Consider the following 22466-nt stretch of genomic DNA (forward strand, 5'->3'; position numbering starts at 1 on the left):
ACCGAGACTGCCACAGAGTGATGAGTGTGTCCTCTTTTGCCATGGCAGCAAAAGCATAACTGTAACCAAATACTCTTAACTGTGCTAGGGAACAGTACACAAGCAGCCTTCGTCTCTACCCACACACATTTTACTATGTAACTCACCCCCTATCACATCCTCATTGGCTTAAAATAAGACAGTAATAGCAAAGTGAAGATCAGTCTTAAGGGTTGAGAGAGTGTTGGTGGTTTTGAGGTAAATGAAAACATCTCCTTGCCTCCCTCTATTAAGATTATTAAAAAAGTGTATCTCGATGGGAGATGTCTAAGCCCTCTCCTGCTTTCTCTGTGGCAGGTGGTTCTATCTGCAGTGTGTGCGCTCTCTCCCCGACTCTTATCACTGCTTACTCGTCCCTTGAACAGGACCTGTCGACAAACAATCACAGCAGGAAGAGAGAAGGTCACCTACACCCACATACTGATGGCTCCCTATTCCTCCGTTCCAGTAATGATACCCTAAAGAGAGAAATGGGCACATAAAGAAGATAAAGCCAACACATCCGAGACTCACCCTGCTATATCAACAGTGCTGCAAAAACAACATTATTTAAGTGCAATGCAGGCATGCGATAGATGGTAAAATAGGGTTATGGTAGTAAAACAAAAGACAGAGTAAACTGAGTTATGGAATTCTTCCATGTGATTTTTTTTTACGATTCAATCATCTTTCCAAACAACCGCTTTACCACTGCTGCCTAGTGATGTCATTATGCGTGTTAAAAAGTAATGTTTAGACAGAAATTAAGTTATTTGAGATATTATACTAAACAACAGATTTTTTAATTCATCTTGAGAACTTAAATGTCTGTACCAAACGTCCAAATGCCAAAACCATCTAATGGTCGTTAGACATTTCACTCAAAACCACAAACATGGTGACTGGGTTAGCTCAGTTGGTAGAGCAGGCGCACAAATATAGAGGTTTACTCGTAGATGCAGCGGCCGCGGGTTTGACTCCGACTTGCGGCCATTTGCTGCATGTCATTCCCCCTCTCTCTCTCCCCTTTCACGTCTTCATCTGTCCTGTGGAAATAAAGGCCTAAAATGCCCCAAAAATAATATTATTAAAAAAATGTCATGTAATGAGAATTCATCCTCTAAATAAAAGATATCTGTACCGAATGTTCCATCCATCTATTACATATTAAACTAGATACCTTTAAGTGTTGACAAGATGGGGGCACTAGCTATAAGGTCATGGGATGACCAAAGTCCTTAAGATTTTCCTTGGGATGAGGAATATCTGCAACAAACTGAATGGCAATCTGATTAACAGACATTGCTATCCCAAAGCCATATAACTATTAGAACTATTAAAAAGTATTTTTCTTGTACAAAATTAGAGCAAAATATATTTCCGTGTTATACTGCCACAAACAACCATCAACAGCTGAGTCTTTGTCGGTCTTACAAATGTTTAATGTCACCTAGAAAATGGTTTGGCGACAGGCCATTACAGAAGAGATACTTTATTCTGACCGCATCACTGGCTGATCTATCGTCGTCCGGTTGGGTCGAGCCACTTGACTGACATGGCAAGCACAATGCTGATCACCACTCAACGTAGCTCTCTCTCACTCTGTCATGAACAATTACAGGGCTCCTCAGCTGCCATCCAGCAAATCTCTGCTACATGTATCCAATACAAACAAGCCAAGCGTGGGGAGATGGCTAGCCTCGAGAATAGAAGGAAAATACTTCAGATTCAGTGTATTCTGGCACACAACATGGTGCTGATTGGTGTCAAAATAACCATTTGGAGAGAAGAGGCTGTTGTTGTCAAGAAGAGGAGGAGTTTATGTTGAGATTATTTGGCACTACAGCTGTTGCAGTAATATGAAGTATCAATTGACAACCTTTGCTTATATGGACAACCAAATCAAGTTCTTTTTATTTAGATTCCCTTTGTGCTGTTACCATTGTCTAGGCACAACATCCATGGTTGGACTACACATATTGTTATGAGATGTTAAGTCAAACAAAAACATGTATTCAGAGGAGATGGAGAATATGGTGACCCTTGGAGAGAGCCTATTTCCTGGCTCAATGGCCATAAACCTTATTTTATGGCCAACCCTGTTATACTCATATTTGTCCTCTTGGGGTCTCCTAGAATAGGTTAATATGCTTTGATGTTAAAAAAACTAAGTATGTTTCTCACACTGCCCATTGCTGCAATGCTCTGTGTGCCTTTCTGAGAAGCCCTATCTGCTCTGATTGGTCAGCTGGCCCATTTCTGTCTTTTCCACTTCACATGACACCCGCGATCATATCATATACAGTGGGACTCGAAAGGGTGGGCACCCCAGGTAAAAATTGGAATTAATGTGCATAAAGTAGCCAAGAAAAGATGGAAAAATCTCCAAAAGGCATCAAACTTTGCATATGCCATTTTTTGGTTTTCTGTTATTTTGAAAGTGTAAATGATGTAAATAAAATATAACTTTTTTTGACATATTCTACAAATGTCTAATCTGTCATTTGATGCCTTTTGGAGATTTTTCCATTTTTTTCCTAGCTTCTTTAAGCACATTAGTACAGATTTTTACCAGGGGTGCCCAAACTTTCGAGCCCCAATGTAGCTCTATTGATTGTATTTAGTATTATGATGCAGATGTTTTATTGCAATGCATTCAAGATTGTAGACTTTAAAACTTTAACAGATTTAATAACTTGACGTGTCTTATTGTATATTCAATGTTAAATTAGTTTTCACATCTTAGAAATGAATGCCAGCTTTTACCAGTTGCGCGTAGAATTTCAATTGTTTTAAACAGTTTTTAATATAAACAAAACAAACAAATCCCCAGATATATTAATACAAACTAAACTGCTCTAGGGGATAGAGTGAATGATGAAATTCATTTATTTCACTTACATCCACTTTATTATATTGTAGTTTTGCTTCTGTTAAAATTACAGATCAGTGAGTTCACTTGCAGGATTATCTGCAGTATAGCTTTGCCTCCATGCCCTGGAGGCAGACTTTAACCTTTGTAAAACTATGGCATATAAAAATACCTGCTGGGTTACAGAAAAAAGTGCGACGCTTTGGATGAAAACCCAGCTCATGCCACAGATAATGATAGACATGATAATTACAAATGTGCCATCTTGTTAAGTTGTCATTGCCTGTGGAGCTTGTAACCTCAGGTCCTGTTCTATCATGCAGCGTCTCTCCCACCCAAGTACGCGGTGTTGGTACCTGTCTTCTCTGAGAGGATCCTTTCACAGCACCCTGGTACTACCCGCCCAACCTGCACCCAACTCAAACCCAGATAGCTCAAACCAAAGCCCTGTAATCACAAAGTCCCGCAATGTTTATGACCCAGTGAATCAAAAGCATGGACAGATTTACCCATGGGCCTCTGAGGGCCTGTTCCCAGCATCTACTTGACAAGAACAGACAGAACCCTGACAGTTGAAGCAAGCCTTGGTGATAGATGGCTTTCCTTAACGGCACCACCTTCCTACCTCACCTGAGTTAGTGTAGGCAAATCCTCTAATGATAGTATAAATAATCTAGAAAATATTTAGATTTGGAGGCAAAACATAGGGTTCACTGTAGTTTTAGCTTGGTATTAGAAGCTACAGCATCCCCAAGTGACAGGAAACAGACTTCGCGCCACCAGTTATGAGTGCAATACCACATGGTGCACTTTGGCTGGTCGATGTTCACACTTCACAAGTGAGACTCTCTGCTCAGAAGTAACGGACACTAGCAGACACTTTTCCTGATCGCTGCTCATTCCGTGTGTCACAAGGGACAGGGAAACACTTTCCCTGCTCTTCCCTTTTTGCCATGTTCTATTTCTCTTCCTCCTCTCTTTATCTCAGACTATAGTCTCCACAGGTTCTTCCCATTAGCCACATTGCCTGCTTTCCAGTCAGCAGAAGTCTCGTTTTAAATCAGACTGTGGATTGACTATAGCCTGGGGGCCTTAAGGGACCGCATCCGTACCACATCCATCTTCCACCTGGAAAACAGCCATCAAATGGCCTTGGAGAAAAGTCATTACTGTAGTATTCCTCTGCTGTTCTAAATTGTGATGGGAGAGATTGTGAATTTCTTACCAAGTTTTAAACAGAGCAAAAAGGCATGAAGAGGTGCATACCATGTCTCCTAGATTAATCTGGGCTCGGCTCATCCCAACAAGTGACAGCGGCGGGAGTCTACAAGACGCCAAGCTCTGCAGCTCAGAGGAGCTGATAAACAAGGCACACAACGTACAGAGACTCTCACTGAGCTACAATATGGCAATGTTTACACTTGCTCCAAGCCATGTACTAGAAATCAATCCCTGCATAATCAGGGAAGTTTAATATAATTCCCTAAAGTGTGTATCACCTGAGAAAATTAGGATCCAAACAAGCGGAACAGGCCATTGCTGAATTTTCCTGCAAACATGAAATGAATGCCAGCTGAAGTTAATACATGTAATGAATATACTGATTAATAATGTAATAATGTAGACAAAGCCTAATATGTACTGTAAATACTAACATTATTTAAGGGCAATGCAAACTAGAAATGTTCTAAATGTGAAGTGATGGTCTAAAAGTACATTTTCTGAGCTGTTCCATGTTCCCGGTTCCCATGGCCTTTTGAATGTCTTTACCTCCATGTCATCTGACATCGTGGTTGCATAATTTAATTTCTAGACAACAGAGCATCCTGACAGAAAGTGCCAAATTCAGAAATTCTGAGAGAAACATTTGCAGTTTTACTACTTAAACGTTATCTGAGGGTCAATGCAATTTTTAGTTTTGATATTAGTTACTGAATCACAGTAAAATGGAATTGCTGATGTAAAGTGGAATTGTTTTGTTAAATAAGCCTGGATTTGCATTTAGTCACATACTGCTTTCCATTTGATTATACACATCAGAGCCAAACAGAATATATTTTAACTGAAACTCAGATGGGTGCATAGCATTATGTTTTCTGAGCAGCCTGTTTAATTCTCAGGGGAAATCAGCTGCAAGAAACATGTAGAATAATCCGTCAATATTTGAGGATAATTTACAGCTAAATGATAGACGTTTCTAAACAATAAAACTATTTGCCTCTATCCATTACATCCATTTGTAATGTGGAGGCTATCCCCTTAATTGGACCCAGCGTCTAATCGATGTGATTTCCGACCAATTGCCCATGAGTCATCATACAACAACAGTACGAGTGATCACAAATTTACAGGAGTGTCAATACACTTTGCTAAAATGATATATCTACTGTATTTCCATACACATCAATTTGAATCCTGTTGACAGAGTGTATTGATCTGTGTATGCCCAACGGAATATTAAGAGCCTCTTTCAGGTATGCAGATGTCATTGTTTGGCTTCAAGCCCAAATGCTGTATGACAGCAGCCTGAAGAAGATACTGTGGTTTGAGATTCAGGGAAGGAACGCTGCCAACCTATTCATTTGAATCCTATTATGTTAGCCTCGTTCCCACTAGAGCCTCTGGATGCCGTCATTCAGGATGCTCAGGTGTTGCTTCACTATCATTAGTGGTCAGTGTTTCTTGGAAGAACAGCCCAGGCTGTGAAGATATGCAGGGATAGCAGTGGTGGTGAAGGGCATGTGCTTGGAATGGCTCATGTTTTCCACCTCTTGGGTAATAGCTATGGATCGCTATGTAATCATCGCTCTTTGTTATGTGCTACGACTTGGCTGCTGTGCTGTGATGGGGGGTTGCAAAGAGATGAGACTGCCAGTACAAACCTGGACCATAGTCAGGTTGAAAAAAAAACAGAGGAAATTATAAGAAGTTCATTTTATATCAAAGCCTTGGGATGAGCGGGAAAAACAACAAGCTCCATCTGCACTTGAAGGGTTACAGACCACATTTTCAAGCAGTAGAACCAAAATCACAAATTAGTTGTTGTTTTTAGTTTGCTTCTTTAAAAATCATGCATAAAAGTACAGGTGACCCAGAAATTAGACTGGAAACTGAGCAAAACAGCTTAAGAAAATAGATCATTAATTAAATATGCACCTTGCACTTTCGTGCCCATATATTATGATTATCATCACGAAAGGGAGCTGGAAAAAACCAAGGGGCACTGGGTGCATGTACAACTTTACTCCAACAGATTTATTAGAGGGCATGCACTCATAATAAAACAGACACGCTGCTTTTATTTACTTACACTATGATTTACTACTTGGCAACTGTCTTTTCCAAAACCGCCTGCAACAATTTCTCTTTTTTTGCCCTTAAGACTGGCCAATTAACGACATGATGATTGATACATGGTCAGATTATTAGTACAATGACAAAAAGTCATTCACACATTCATTTGAATATCTTGGTCATGTCTTTAAAAAGGAATTCTAATGACAAGAAATGTATCAGTGACTCCGCTGCCCTGCCAAGACAATATTGTTGTACGGCTTCTTTTGTTTGATGCTGAACCGAGGAAAACATCAGACATATTGGAGTAGACTGATCTGTCAGTCTGTTAGTACAGCAAGTTTTACCTCTTCATCCTTGTACATAACATGTATAGTGTTTAAAGTTCAAAGAGATGAACAGGAAAATGTAAAGAACAGGACAAACAGACTCAGAAGGAATTTAACAGCTAAGGAGAAATACAAACAAGTTATCCAGCTACTTCTTTTCATGGTAAACTAGTGTTTAAAGTGGACGGGCGCTGGGGGACAGAAGGGGGCACGATATCTGAAGAAAGGAGCTGGATTCATTGCCGCAGCGTCTGCAGGCTCAATTTCAACATGCAGCCCTTTGCTGCATGTCATATCCCCTCTCTCTCCCCTTAACGTCTTCAGCTGTCCTATCAAATGTCTAAACAAAAAAAAGCTTACTGGCTCCACAGAAGTAGCCATTGTCTTAAGTAGTGTGCCTTCTCTCTGAAATTGGTACTCATGATCCTTTTGTGTCCTCCTCTCACTTTTGAATCTGAAAATGTTAGAATCTGAGAGCCATGGAGGAAAAATAGCAGAAGTTGATATTGTATAGTCGATATACTCTACTAAATTATAAATAATGCAGGGTATTATTACAAATATTTTTAAAATAATTTGAAAGTTTTTTACCGACTGCTAAAAAGCGCTTAAAGCACTACACTGGGTTAAATTGTCCGTTCAACACAGAGTATAGCAGGCAGAGACCCAACAGACAATCTCGCAGGTGTATGCGGTGGAGATAGGCTCAGACCTACTTTCCACATCTACGGACAGCTGCAGACCTGCACTGGCAGCATAGACAGGAAAAGTGGGTGCATACGTCCATGACAATGCATGCAACTTTGTAGCTGAGTGAGTGGTATAAGTACGCACCAACGGAAAGTATGAACAAGCCTCCCAGAAGCGTCCTGGACAAGTTAACAGGTACTCCATTGCCTGCATGTCGGTAAACGGTAACTATCGGTGAATGACGGTCGGCTATCAGTCATAAAAAAAACATCAAAATAGGCTTAAATTGTTGAGAGAGAAGTATTTCTGATTCTAAAATCACCATTACAATCAGCACAGTCCATACAAAGTAGTAACAGTACACATAATAATATAGCCATATAACATTTAACCATATAGCACCTATTGTAGTGCTATGGCACACTATGCATACATGTCACAAACCAATAAAAAGAGCTTCCCCTCCACTGCCCCACCAGGATTATAGGAAAGCCTGTTCAAATATCTAAATGTCAACTGCGCATAAACACTTTCCAATTACGCTCTATGCAAGCAGTAACTCGGGGCGGGGGTCACACATGCTTTGTGAAGCCTTCAATCCCCATTGGGGGGTTGATCACAGCACACAAAGAATTCTCAAAACACATTACAGAAGGGAAACCTCTCATCATGCAACAATTAGTGATACAACGATAAAGGATAGGGTAGACAGAGATGTCCGTATCAGATAAAGAAATAGTAGAACCCCAAAACCTCGGTTTCTAATGTTTATCTGCAGATTCAGGTAGTGACCCTGAACATAAAAGCCCTTGTTTTTTGACAGCAGCAAGCAGATTCCACTACCCTGTATTCCCACAATCTTCTCATATGTGGTGGTGATGATAACTGCTGGCTGCCTGTCATCACCCCTCCACCAGCACACACGTCATTATTGTCACAGCAGATGATGGGTCATTTGTGCCTCACTGGGGGCAACAGGCATCCCTGGACCTTTTCTGACCTGTCTCCTAATTACACCCTCAGGACATTGGAAGAGGCAATCAAGAAAGAGCTGGTTGGATCAGTGGTGCCCAACAGTGGATCTCCTGTTTGGTTTCCAGTCAGATATGTGGCTGCTGTTGTCCTCCAGACGTGATCGCAAAATCTCAGGAACCACATAAAAGATCTCCTTCAGCTTAGAGACACAGGCCTTGAAGAAGCCAACTTAAACCACTTGGCTTCTTAAGAGGTCATAGGAGTGTTTGTGACTCCATGTCAACTGGTGGGGGCTTTGTAGGGGAAATGTAGATGAGGTCTTTTTAGTTTTGATCCACAGACTAATTGCCCAGGTTATTAGCATAAATAGCAACCCTGGTGCCCCAGACTGGGAGGAAGAAATCCCTGCCTAATTATTACAGCCACCGCTATGGTGGCAGCATGTACTCCCAGCAGCCTGGTTAATACTAGTGTTAGCTAACAGTTTAGAAGTAGACAGCTGACTGAGTCTGTTCCTCATGTAGACTTGAAACGGTACCAAAATATCTTCTGTATAACTGTCAAGCAGTGCTAAAGATTATGGTATGTTGATGGTTCATGGTATATAATTAAGTAAACATAAAATTCCAGAAATATAAATTTTATACTTAAACACAAAAGTGAAATAAAAAGGAAATAAAAATGAAATAGTTTACTCACACAGTGTGCCAGCTGGTAAGAGCCTCAGCATTTGATAAAAACAGGCTTTACTCGGTTATCCATTTTCTATGTTTTAACTGGTTTCATGGGACGCTGGAAAAATTAATGTCTATGTAAGTACTTAAACTTTAGGAAAGCATGTGACCTGAAGCTGGTCTCTAACTGGTTTCTTAAAGATTCTGAGTGGAGTTCTGAGTTTGAGTTGGCTATACCTGGCCATGATGTGAGTAAGAGCTCAGATAACCTGCACTTTTTTTTTTGCCTCTCACAAGAGAAATAATAATAAAGAGATAATATAATCAATGAAGTCCAGACAAGTGAAGTCCGGAGAGAGCTCAGTCTCATCTACATCAAGGAAGAGTTTTAAGCCTGCCATGGCCCTGTGGAGCTATTCCAGCTCTTTATGGAAAATAATCTTGAAGAACTCTTTTTCCAAAACTGTCACTCTCATGAAAGGTGTCATACACCCATGATCATGGCTAAAGCTGAGAGGTGTTTCTCAACCTTGAAAATAATTATAACTTTTCCCAGAAACACCATGACCAAGGAGAGGCTAAATGTACTGACCATGCTGTCCATGGAAAAAAGAACTGTTAATGAGATGACTGACTTTAATCAGAGAGTTATTGAGAAATCTGATGGCCAGAAGAAAAAAAAAAAGTATTACCGGCTGCCACTGGCAGTCCGTCCTTTTGTAGGGCTGGGGAATAATTCAATATTACTGTATCAACTTTCAGTGGAACTTATAAAGTGGTAATTTATAGTGTTGTTTTTCTCAGGTTAAAGATAGGAAGCGCTATGCTAGGCACAGATAATCACAGGTGTAAATAGTAAAATGAATTTGATTTAGCTGCTACAATTTCAGTGTCTTATTGTGTAGACTGGATCATTGTCACACTGTTGTGGCATATTGGAACATCTTAAATGTTTAAAGTAACACCTGAGCCTTTCACACTTTGACCAGTTTAATATTCTGCTGTGAAAAAGGCCTGTTTTCACATTTATAAAATAAGTTCTGTCAATATTTTAAATAAATTACATCAGCCATCATCTTGCCCTATCCTGTAGTTAAACTACCAATACTGAGCTGATTATTCCTGCTGTTCCTTCTCTTTCTGGCATATTTCAACTTAGACAATTCAATCATTTATGTTACTATACCATAGTATTACATTAATAGTTGTTTGCCAATATTAGACACGTATTTGATCCCACAATTTTCCACAACATAAAACATGTCCATGTCAGCCTCCACAAAACATGTTTATAATTGAACAATTAAGGTAAGAGGACCCTCCTAAGGCAAATTATACTTTTTCAGTGACAGTAAAAGAGTAAATATTGTGGTTACTTTCAGTCATATTACACCTATGTGCAAAGGCCTGCAGCAGCAGAATGTTATTCTGGCTTTAAAGACTCAGCAGGGGGAGATATTTCAGTGTTGTGATCCTTGGAATAAACACTTTATTCACTCCTAACTCCACGGGTTCAGTTGGCTGTACAAAGAGGGAGAAGAGAGCGAAGAGATATCACAATATGACGCTCAAACATGTGTCATGACGTTGACGGTGGCAAGGTTAAATGAAAGGTAGGCTCTAAATAATTTGTAGAGTAAATACAATATATCTGACATGAGGTTAAGTGGGGGTCTGTGGCACAATACGGTGATGTGTATGCAAGCATTTATCTCCTTCATGGTTAAACAACAGCAACAGGTCATCCAGCGTAACAAGAGAAGGATACATAGAATCCTGTCATTAAAACTGGCAAGGGTGATCAAGGGAGAAAACACTTAGACCTTTGAGCCTCTATCTGTTTTCCCCCCACTATTTCAATGCCTCTCTCTCTCCTTGGGCTGCTTAAGGTTCTGGCCCTGTGCCAGATCAGATGTGTGTGAGCACTTCTCCCGTTTCTCCTGAAGACATGCTCAACGTACAAATTATTCAGCACCCTTGTCCCCTTACCAACCCACCCCAGAGTCCTTTGTCAGAGGGATCAATGAGCTGCAGGGCATGGGTAATAATAATAAGCCTGAGTACAAGCACATTCCTAGGAACCAACATGGGCCAAGAACAATAGGACAGGCTTGCCTACATGGCTGCTGACATGTAAACAACAGCTTCATGTCAGCTTTATGCTTTTTCTGTGCATAGTAATATTTACCATCTTAATCCATTTTATTTTAAGAAAAACAGTAATTATATCTTCCATTTCATGGGAAAAACTCAATACAGTGTTATTGTGAGGTTCAAACGGCCGACTCATAATGTTGTAATACTGTGCGTGGATTCTGTCAGTAACTCGGCTGCTGTGTGCTGAAGAAGGCATGCTACACACCGTTACTGTATTTCCCATTTGACCTTTTTGGTTTCATTACCTGTGACCGAGGAAATGGTGTTTCATAGAACACATCTCTCTTTGGTTTCTGATGCAAGGTAGGGAATTGTTTACACAGACAAATATTGTGTATTAGGTCAGTATGAATTATAAACCAAGTTAATACGAATGAATTAAATAGCAATCTGCCTGTATTTGTTACTGCAGACTAGGGTTTCTCATTGACATAAAGAGGAAAGTCCGATGGCATGTTAATTTTCACAAGTATTTCATTTGGGCTTTTCATGCTGTCCTTTATAAAAATAAATCCTTAATAACAATTATGATATAACCCTGCATAAAAGGGGACATTTTCTGCTGTTTAATTTACAAATTTTTACTGACACTTTTCTTCCAACACAATTAATGATGCCCATTTTTCTGTGATGACAATTTAATTATTTCATCAGTCGTGTTACATTTCTCTGGAGCAAAACTCATTCCAAAAACCGCATAACATAACAAATGTACCAGAAAAGAGCGGGCTTAAAGGTAAGCATTCCAATTGGTCAAATACAATACAGTATATCTCCACATGTCTAACTGGAATATTGGGTTTGTATGCCTGGATCCCGTTTCTAAGACAATCTACAGCCTGACATCTCTCTATCCCTCAGCTCTTTTTCATTTATCTGTTTCAATATCCTGTATCCTGATGAGTCTAGGAACAGGGTGTTGACCTGACGTTTAAATCCCAGGCGAGTCCATTATGGTAAGACAGCAAAGAGTGCTGATAGAGAAGAGAGATACAGCTCAGAGGACAAAGAACATATATGGCCACCTGGCTTTACGGTCCAGTAGGACTATCTCTGTTATTGCGTACGCTGTTTGTGTGTAGTACATCTATCTGCCCGTATGTGTGTGTTACTGTGGTTGTACTGTGCTGACTGAGCCATGGGGTCACCAGAACATAACATAAAGAGAGTTATGGTCAGCTCCAGTGTGCCGCCTCTATTTCCCAGTGCAGCCAAATCTCTCCCGGCGGACGAAATCCTGTCAGATAAGAGTGGAAAGCTATCGCTCCAATTCATCGGCACAGTCACACCAGCTCCACGGTGGGCGAGATTACACCAAGGGAGCGGGTAACAGCTCTATCTCTAGGCATAGGGGATCTCTGTGGCTTATCAGACCTGCTCCGATGTCTTTTTACCAATAGATCAACAGTGACAACAGACACTAGGAGACTCATATTTATGTATTTGCATTTCAAGTTCTTACCAAAAGCAGTCTTTAGCCAATTTTAAATAAAGTCAAGGACACAATATCAAGCCTGCAACAATAACTGTTGCTATTAAAGCCATTTTGCATCTTTTTGTACAACATCAAATATTATTTCAACATAATCTGCTTGGACTTAAAGACTACATTGTTTTTACAAAAAACAAGAAAATTATATTTTCTACATTGAGCATGATTAGTACTCTTAAAATTGTCATACAGCCAAATGTATGCACTAAAACACAAAAAAACTATTAGCCCAAGAGTGGAATGCAGCAGATATCTGTCTATTTTAAATAATAAATTAAAGCCTTGTATTCACCCTCATTAACTCTGCTCATAAAAAGGACATATAGTGCAGAAGCTTTTAACTCTATTTCACATATTCATTAGTTTCAATTTTCAACAATAAATCTGACCTTGGAGCCACTGAACTGTGGGCTTGTAAACATAAAGCAATTTCCAACATGCTCTTAAAATGAATAGCAAATTAGTAGTAAAAAGCCACAAAAGGTAATGAAAAATATTCATTGAATATTTAGCCTTTAGCAGGGCTATTAAAAAAACCTGTTACGAGTAATTCTCAAACATTTTGCGGAGCACTGCATCATTTAGAGAACGGCAACTGAAAATGACGTGAAAAGCTCATATATAAACGCCTACATATAAAATGAGACAAAAAGAGTAAACAACTCTCAAAGGGCTATATGCTGTAAACCTCATGCTGTATATTATTGCAAATGAACTCTGCAATGAACTGAAACCCCACCACTTACACTCACACTCAGTTATTTAGTTGCACTTGAGAAATTTAATGTAATAAAAATACAACAGCGCTAAAATAACTCATTTTTGTAAAGCTTATAATGTTCACAGAATCTATGGTGATTTTTGAAGGTGTGGTTAGTGGTGATGTTTTATTGGACTTAATTATATTGAATGTGTCACTTTCAAAATACTCATAGGCTGCAACGTGTTGCTGTTGAACTATGTGACACTGATGTTGCAGGGTTTATAGAATCTCAATTTAATGTATGTAAAATGCCCCCAAAATAAGCAGGGTTAAAAAGAAATGCGCATGAGTATTTCAGGGACACATTGCTGCAGAAGAACACGACAGAGAGACTGTTCTTGCTCTTCCAACACAGAGATAGCTGCCATCATAATGCCATTCTTTGTGGTATTTCCTCTCATTCCTTTTCATTCATAATGTACAAATTTCTGAGCAGACTGGACTGGGTTTGAAAAAGAGGATGTGATAACTTCAGCTCCTGATGTTCCAGATGATAGACTATTGATTTGTTTGCTCATTGTTCTGCTGACTCTATAAAAAAGTGACAGACAGAAGCTTCCATACTGAAGAAAGCCCAGCAGCTTCTTTCTTTAAAAGTCATGCTTTAATGAACACCCGCAACTAGACGTACACCCAGCCTCTGTTCCACATGTCAGGTGGCATTATTAAAATATTTTCTTCCTTCAGTTGCTTTTGCACTAAAGAGAACTACTACCGTGCTGCTAATTTGTAAGGAAAAGCAGGCAGTTCCCATTTGTGTTGCTTTGTTTTTTTAGAGCATTGGTTTTCTAGAAAAGCAGAGAAGTAGAGCCTGAGGGGAATTTATTAAAAACACAAAATTCTCCACATCCAAAGCAGATGACTGGAATAAACGCACAGCTTTCTGTCAATTATTATCCTGCTTTCCATTATACACATTTCCATTTACAGAGATAACGACTTCTCACTGCCCCAAAAAGCACTGCAAAGTGAGCTTTATGGATAAAATCTCTGCACCACACAGGTATAATTGCAACCTCCGATCTGACATTAAACCACTCACTGCAAAATGTAATTTGTCCTTTTTCTTTGAGTTCCATTTTACAAAACAAAAGCCCCGTAAAAAACCCTCAGCTTCATAGAACGCTGAGCTTTTACAATGTGCATGTGTAAAGGCAAAAAAAAAAAATGTCTTTTGTAGAAAAAAGTTGAAAGATTGCAATTTTTTACAATTTGCAAAAAGGGGGAATGAATAGGTTATTTAGGGACCGGTAATTTGCGCTCCCTCTCGTTCTCAGTCCGCATCTAACGTAAGAGTGTGTAAGAAAAGTTGTTCAATTAGGAAGTGCAGTTTTGTGTAAGTTAGTTTTCATAGAGTGCATACGACTGCAGTGATGAGAGACAGGTTGCTCTATAGGCACATTAAAACAACTCCCGTCAGCTGTTTAGATGAGCTCAAACGAGGAGCAGAGATAACGATTGTAAGATATGTACATGAAATACATGAATATGCTGGAAAGTAGTCTAATATTGTATTATACAACTGTCTTTGAGTACAATATTGACTGTCCTTGTTTTTTCCCCTCATTAATTTAGAATAACAGGAATTTATTTGTATAATTTGGTGTTTTTGTTCTTAGTTGGGTTTGTACATTTTATTTTATTTTAAATATAATTATTAACGGGTATAGTGCAATTTCGCTGATGGTGCAATTCTAGAGTTGGTTATAGGCTCAGATATAGCTTTAGAGACCCCCTATAGCCAGGATTGAGGAGTTAGGTCTTCTATTATTCCCTGCATGTAGTGAAAAATGAATGTGTGGGTTTTAAAGTGTACATTGGTATTTTGTTCTAATGGAGCTCATTGCTGTTTTATTATGTGGATTGGTTCCTAAAGCATATTTATAGCCTCTAAATTATTCTTGTGCATTTTTGCTATTCATATCAAGTGATTGCGTCGGTGCCATTCACTTTCCCCCAATAGTCGCTACTGTGTAGCTTCATGCTGACGGCCTTTTCCTATAAGTTTTTAATTCTTGCGGACTTTGTGAATAAACTCAATTTATATTTTGTAGCTGGCCTCTCGTCCTGGTTCTTTCTGGACACCTGTTTCCATCATTACAAAGTAATGGAAAGCAAATTAAAAGACACCTTGCATTGCAACATCTTGCAAAAAAAAAAAAAAAAAAAAAAAAAATCACTGCTCACAATTACAGCCAATTATATTGCTGTAAGATGCTTAGTGTTACATTGTGTTCAAGGAAACTAAGTACCCTGAATTGATCTTAAGATCATTAGGTACATGAAAAATTATTAAAGGTGCTAATGGATAGCAGAATATTACTCAGGTCTTACTGAAGGTGAGTACAGCAAAGGATAAAGTAAACACTGTCATCTAGTCTCTCAATTTTCCTGAAAAAAAGTGTAGGGCAGATCCTATTGGACGCTGGGGAACTTTCCCATCATAGCTGATGTTTTAACACAGTAGAGCCAAGGGAATGGGGAGAATAGTCTCCATGGAGTACAGCGGCACTCTTATTCAGCAGGGAAACCAAAGTACAGCAATGATCAGCCTTCCCAGCTATTAGGGACATCACCCAAGGGCGAAAAATACTGTTGAGGTTGAAATGCTGATTAAATGGCATCCTTGATGCTGCTTCTAAACAGTGCATCCAGGAGGTGGGATCCCTACTGCTCATTTGTCATAGCAATGCACTTGTCCTTTCATAACTTTTTGAATGTGTTTGCTTGAGATCTACAGCAAAGAAGATAGAACTATTCTGAAAGGTCACTTAACTTTAGATTTTTAAATATTTCAAAACCTGGAAAATACATGCTAGACAGCAAATTGTGATGCAACGAGACTCATGCCTAAAAATACATCTGACAGGCATCTTTTCTACTTGATTTTGATTTTAATTCATTTTATTGGCACCGTCAACAAAAATATAAGCGAAGTAAATGTATATCTAAGACAGCCAACAGGTTTAAAGAAAGTGTCTCTTCTGATGCAATAGGCTGCTTAAAACCTGCTTACCACCTTCTCAAGGGCCAAGTCATCACCTGCAGTAAAGGTCATGGGCGACCATGATGGATGGCCACTGCTGTGGATTTAATTTAAAATAAAGAGCAATAAACACAAGGCTCGTGCTAGTGGCACAGGAATGATGAAGGACCCATTAGTTAAGCAAAGGTTGAAGGCTCCTCCCTTGACAGTAACTGTCACCATGGCATCACAAACACTGACATGGGACAAGGGGCCACAAAGGGTCACCAGGCGACATCGGCTCCGCAGAGGTTTCTGTCTGTCAGAGCTGTCTTGTTTATCAGCCACGTCAGGGAGGTTCAAGCACATACCTATTGGTTGGTGATAAAGGAATGACCTCCAGTAAGACCAGATACAGAAATCAAGATGGATTTTAAATGTTAGTTCATTGACATGCACCAAGGGTAACCTGTTGACACTGTATTCAGCATAGGGCAGAAATCCTTTCTTCTGTTTCAAAACAAGTGTAACAAAATAGCACAAGGTGTCCCTTGTGATTTTAAGTGTACTCCATGTAAGTGTTTAGGTGTGTAACTGTCTTACATGAGTGTGTTCCAAAAGCTAAAGATGTGCATTGCTTATATTTTACAAATCGACATCAAAGCAAACATGTTAAAAACACTAACAGAGAAACCTGTGTAGCACATGGGTAATTTGCTGCCTTCAAATGCTCCTCCCTAATGGCATTTAATAGGTTCTGTGGGCCAAAATCGTGACAGCATGATGTATTTGGCCAACGAGCCAAGCTAATGACTGCCATCAAATGTGATTTCAGTTTTCAGCCGTGGTTATCTCAGTGGAGCCCAATTTATTTAGTGTCACCTTTTAACTACAGCGTTTGGCATAGACACATGGCCAAGAATAACATGAGTGAAGGCTATCTCTTATTAGCGGTGCTGATTGGCTAGTGATGGAGGTATCTCGTTTGTTTCGGATTAACAATATGAAGCCTGATGGCACTATTTGCAGTAGAAGGAGGTGACAAATAGATGAGGTGAGAGTCTAGACACAATGTGACAAACAAGATGGAAATTTGGGCTTGGTTGATCATGAAAAGTTTAGATGTGATTGAGTAGCTCTGTAATGTAGACTTTAAAATGGTAAGTGGACCATGATGAGGTCTTTGATAGATAAATTAATATTTACACTGGGTTTATCAGCTTGACCGTTAAAAAAGGAGAATTTACTGAGCCAGTGCAACAGCATCTACGTTGCAAATTCTAAAGGTCCAGTGCAGACTGTTAACAGCAATTACTATTTGACATGAAAAGAAAATGACACAAAAATAACTAGCTTAAATAATTAAAATCTAACAAAAATACGCTCCACATTGAGTGAGCCACACAGCCCCTTCACTCTTTGTATACATCTGAACACACATAAAGTACATTTCTTTTTATGTCACATTCCGGAACCAAGGCACATTCATTTAGCTCTTTTCTATTTAACTTTCCCTTATCAAGATGGCTTTTCAAAAGCAGACTCCTATTTTTCTGATCACACACATTTGCAAGCTTTTATCAGACTACCATTCATTTACATGTATAATTATTACAGGCGCTTCAGGAGCTGTTGGCTAAAAAGCCTTGCAAATTATAATTAACAGTAATTAAAAACCGGGCTGCCTTGAACAGGAGCCACGTTACCAGTGCATCATTTACAAAACCAAATTGAATGTTATGACTTGACTGTGTGAAATCAGCAGGGGGTGTGAGCTGAGGCTAAAGATGTCGTGTCTGACATTAAGACCAAAGAATGCAGCACTCGAGTCATTGATACATATTTGGACAAGAGCCAACTGTTAATATTTAAATCCCGTAATTATTCACTCCAACAATTAACCATCCATATACAAAGATATGAAACTCAATACCCTGGAGTCCTGCTTTAGGATTTCCCAGGCAAATTAGCTCTTAGGGCAAAAACTGAGAAAACGGGAAAACCCAGGGAACAGGAACGAGAATGAACGAGGGAAACATCTTCTGGAACAGGCAGACAAACAAAACAATCTGACACGAGACGAGGGAAGCACAGCCACTAAATACACACGGTAATGAGGTAACAAGAGGCAGGTGACAAGAGGGCAGGAAAGCAGGTGGAAAACATCAGGTACTCACAAGTGCGGGAAGACACGGGAAGTAAAAATAAAGACAGGGCGAGACAAAAACCAGACTTCAAAATAAAACAGGAAACAGAACATACAGACACTCAGGGGAACGCAAGACAGGACCAACAACAGAAGACCGGGAAGAAAACAAGACACACACACCAGACAGGATTGGAAAAAATAACAAAGAGGGAGAAAAAGAAACCAAAGCAAACACCCAAACCATAACAGACAGCATCCCAAAAGATTAGAGGCACCCTGACAACCTTTTTTAAGACCTGCATACTTCAGTTACGCTGCACATTGCCCTTGACACAGCTGCAGATGGACTGTTTCTTCCCAAGAACACAGACAGATTTAAAGAGGGGGGTAATTAAGCTCAGTTGCAGCTTTGATAGAGCAATCCTGGATCTCTCACTGGATCTTAGCCTACAAAAATGCCAATTAATGTCATATCAGAATTCAAAATTACCTGCAAAGTAAGGAAACACATATGAACATACTGTTGCAATGCAGTTGACTTGCCTAGACAATATTTCTAGGGATGCAAAAGAAGAAGAAATGTCTTACAGATTGTACAGAACTCACAGCTAAGCTTCTGCTGGTAAACAAAAAGGTACAAACATCTTATGAACTATAGCTATTCGGAAGTAGTAGGGGTTCTTTGTCTTTACAATAAAGCACACTTTCTCCCATAAGGGATCAAAAAAATAAATCCAGTTAAAAAGCCAATAATCTTCAAAAGGAATTCTTCATGTAAACAACATGGGTCTCCAGCTGTGCTCGTTTGAGAGGAAATGCTTTTAAATGTGTTACAGATTTGTTGTAGATCAGTTCCCTCCAAGGGAAAAGAAACACACTGCATAGCAAGATTGTTTTGTTACTTTTTAGTGTTGTCGACACACAAAAACGTGAGTTTGTAAAAGTTACCATATGGCCACACATGCAAATGCATAACAGGACGCTGGATCCAGAATGTAAACTCCAAATTTTTGACAGCATCGAACCCCACTCCTCCCCATGATTTCTGGGCTATGCACTCTTTATCTTGCGGCAACGTGCACAGCCATCATAACTGAGATTAGATGCATATGTTGGGCCAAAGCTGTCACTCAGCATGTGTTAGGCCAAAGTGAGCTGCTGAGTGAGAATTTTAACATATGCAAATCCTTCTTAAAACTGATATTGCTGTGCGGTGAAATCACATTTGGATTGCAATGTTAATGTTATTCACTGATAGTTTGTGGCTGCATTTCGCAGCAGTCACAGGTTCGAATCCGATGTGCGGCCCTTTGCCGCATGTCATTCTCCTTCTCTTTTCCCTTTCAGATCTTAAATGTGTACATTTTTTCAATTTCAATCATTTGATAGTTAAGTCACTACAATGTAAAAAAAAAAGCAGTTAAAAGATGCCTATTACAGTTCCATAAGTCTTACAATTACATGTTTGGTCTTGACCTACAGATATTCTATTCAGAAATAGAAAAACAGAAACGTGGCACACTCACATTTGACAATCTAGAACCAGAAAATATTTACTTGATAGATAACTTAATCAAGAGAGTGGTATCAGCATTTTCCTCTAAATCTTAACAAGAAACCAAATAAGCGCATTTCCAAAAACTTCTAACTTCATTTAATAAGCAAACTTTTTCCCTTCCGAAACTATGTTGGTACGCATCCCTGCCACATTTTGAGCAAGACCGCGACATCAGTATATTGGTTTATATCGTATTTCCTGCCCTTTTTCTGTGTGTTGACCTGAGTCGAACTTGGTTGCTGGCTTGCAGAAAAGAGTGAAACACCTCAAACATTTCACACATCTTCCATGCTTCTCAATTCCTTTTTCCATTGCTTATCTGTCGGTCAGCCGGGTATAGAGATCAGGCCTTGCTCTATACCCACATGTCTTAGCAATTAAAGCTATCAGCCAGGTCAGCCAGGATTTACTCAAGATGGGCAGAGAGAAAAGCCAAGAAATTATCTCCTCCTGCACATTTAAGGGGACAAAGGGGAAGAAAGGGAGCGAGACAGAGAGGCACGAGTGTGAAGAAGCATGCTCGAGAGTAAATAACGTGCATAGCAGCACGTGGCAAGCGCCGCTTGATGGCCAAGCTCACAGCAGGAGATGATTACACAATGCAATTCAACTATAAGTGAATAGAGTGAATCCAAGATGGTGCTCCTGAGAGGACAAAGTACTCCGAGCCAAATTATTTGTTTGTTTATTTCTTGTTATTTTTCTTGTATATGGAGAAAAGGGATTTTAGAAAAGAACATCAGAAGAGAGATGGCCAGTATGCTTGTCATTGGCCCATATAAGCAATGGTGCCACCCCCTCCCTTCAGAATTTTCAAATCACACCATATATTTATTTTGAATTTTCATTCAACTATAATCCCAAAAAATCTGGGTGACTAAACCATGAAACTGAATGGTATGTGTGGCCTCTTGTACTTCTTGATGACTACAACAGTGTGAGTCCATGATTATGTTCTTACTAAACAAGATGGGGCACTGGGGTACAGAGGAGGCACAGAGACTGACGCATTGTCACTTATTTCCAGCCGAAAATGCTCAAAGATCTCACACTCTGTCAATTTATTCATAAACCTCCCTTTCACCCACACACACAGTGGTGGAACATGGTGCAACGGACTGAACGAGGACAAGGATGTGTACAATAATGGCTCTATCAGGATACTACTTCTCAGAAAGCATCATCTGCTCACTTATGTGTGTAATACTGACAGCTAGAATAATAATGGCTGTCAGACATCAGTGAAGGAACTGTTGGACCGTCACAGTCCAGAATACATTGCACTTGTTTACCTTGCACTTAAAAAAAAAAAAAGACAGATCAGCAGATATGAGGGATACACCTCAAACTTAAACCTGCTCAGAGGAAGGTGACAGACTCTGAGGCTAATGATTCCACAATTAGACATTAGTTAATTAGATTAGTAATTCATTTTACTAACAGACAATGCCAATGTTTGTCAATCAGACCATTTGTGGTTGCTTGAATTTTTTTTTAACAATCTCTAAGATCATGGGCCCTAAAGACAGGCGGAAGGGTCACCAAGGGTTTGTTGTTTAACATTCTGAAAGTTAATACACATTAAGCAAGGACCTGGATAGGTTAGCAAACTAACTAACTAAATAGACTGGAAACGGCTTATCTGGCTCTGTACAAAGTTAAGAGAAAAATGCTCTATAACAAAAGATGACATATTACAAGCTATACCAATGGTACTGGATGAAATGGTACGCTTCCTTTCCCCTAAATGGGCCTCTCCCCCCACCAAACCATTCATTACCAAAAGAGAGAACAGATATCCGTTTTGCCAGATCTGGTGAATGTGATGCTGAGACAAAGACGGCTCTTGAACAAAGTAAATTTTCTAGACAGTCTCAAAAATGCCAATTTAGTGTCAGAATGTTTGGGAGACATGGGTCCAATGTATGCTTTGGTGACTAGGGGGAGAAAGAATTGTTCATAATCTGTGTTCACAAACTGGTTCCCCGTTTAATTCAATTACAAGTGAAGGTAGTATTTTTTGCAACACTAGTCTTTATTAGACTGCATTAGTTTTAGATAGATATACCTAATCAACTGGTTACTGAATGTATACTCATTCAGTTTGCAGCAAACGTTTTAATGCAGAATTGATTTTTGAATTTGCATCCGGGTAATATTAATTTTATGTTATTTTGCTCTCTTCTATTGGCCTTTCCAGACAACCCCTACTCTCACCTGCACTTACAGATATCAAATAACCTTTAAAAATGCATTACCTAATTCTGCAGAGCCTGAAATAGGACAAACAGACGCACCTTGGTCCTGATATACTATGTGTTACTGTGCATTGTCAGCTTATCATAGAGATAGGTAGGAATAGGCAGATTTAAGAAGATTAATCCATGAGGCAGTACACTCTTTGAAGGAATTATGAAAGTCTGTAATTGCTATTCATGAAAAAAAAAACAATCCGACAAGGTAGGAATTTCCCATCCACTTGAGGCTTGCCAAGAAGTGGAGTGAAAGAACATACACTGCTTTATTGACA

At 39.4% G+C, this 22466-nt stretch overlaps 1 long non-coding RNA gene across 1 annotated transcript in view; it reads right to left on the reverse strand.

The window, feature by feature from the left end:
* Positions 1-235: 235 nt before the first annotated feature.
* LOC117936089 overlaps positions 236-22466 on the reverse strand; it is a 43829-nt gene continuing 21598 nt past the window's right edge. The window contains exon 2 of the long non-coding RNA XR_004654883.1: positions 236-407. This is a non-coding gene — a long non-coding RNA (uncharacterized LOC117936089). The remainder of the gene's footprint in view (positions 408-22466) is intronic.

Source organism: Etheostoma cragini, chromosome 20 (assembly GCF_013103735.1).
Source record: "Etheostoma cragini isolate CJK2018 chromosome 20, CSU_Ecrag_1.0, whole genome shotgun sequence".
Lineage (NCBI taxonomy): Eukaryota > Metazoa > Chordata > Actinopteri > Perciformes > Percidae > Etheostoma > Etheostoma cragini.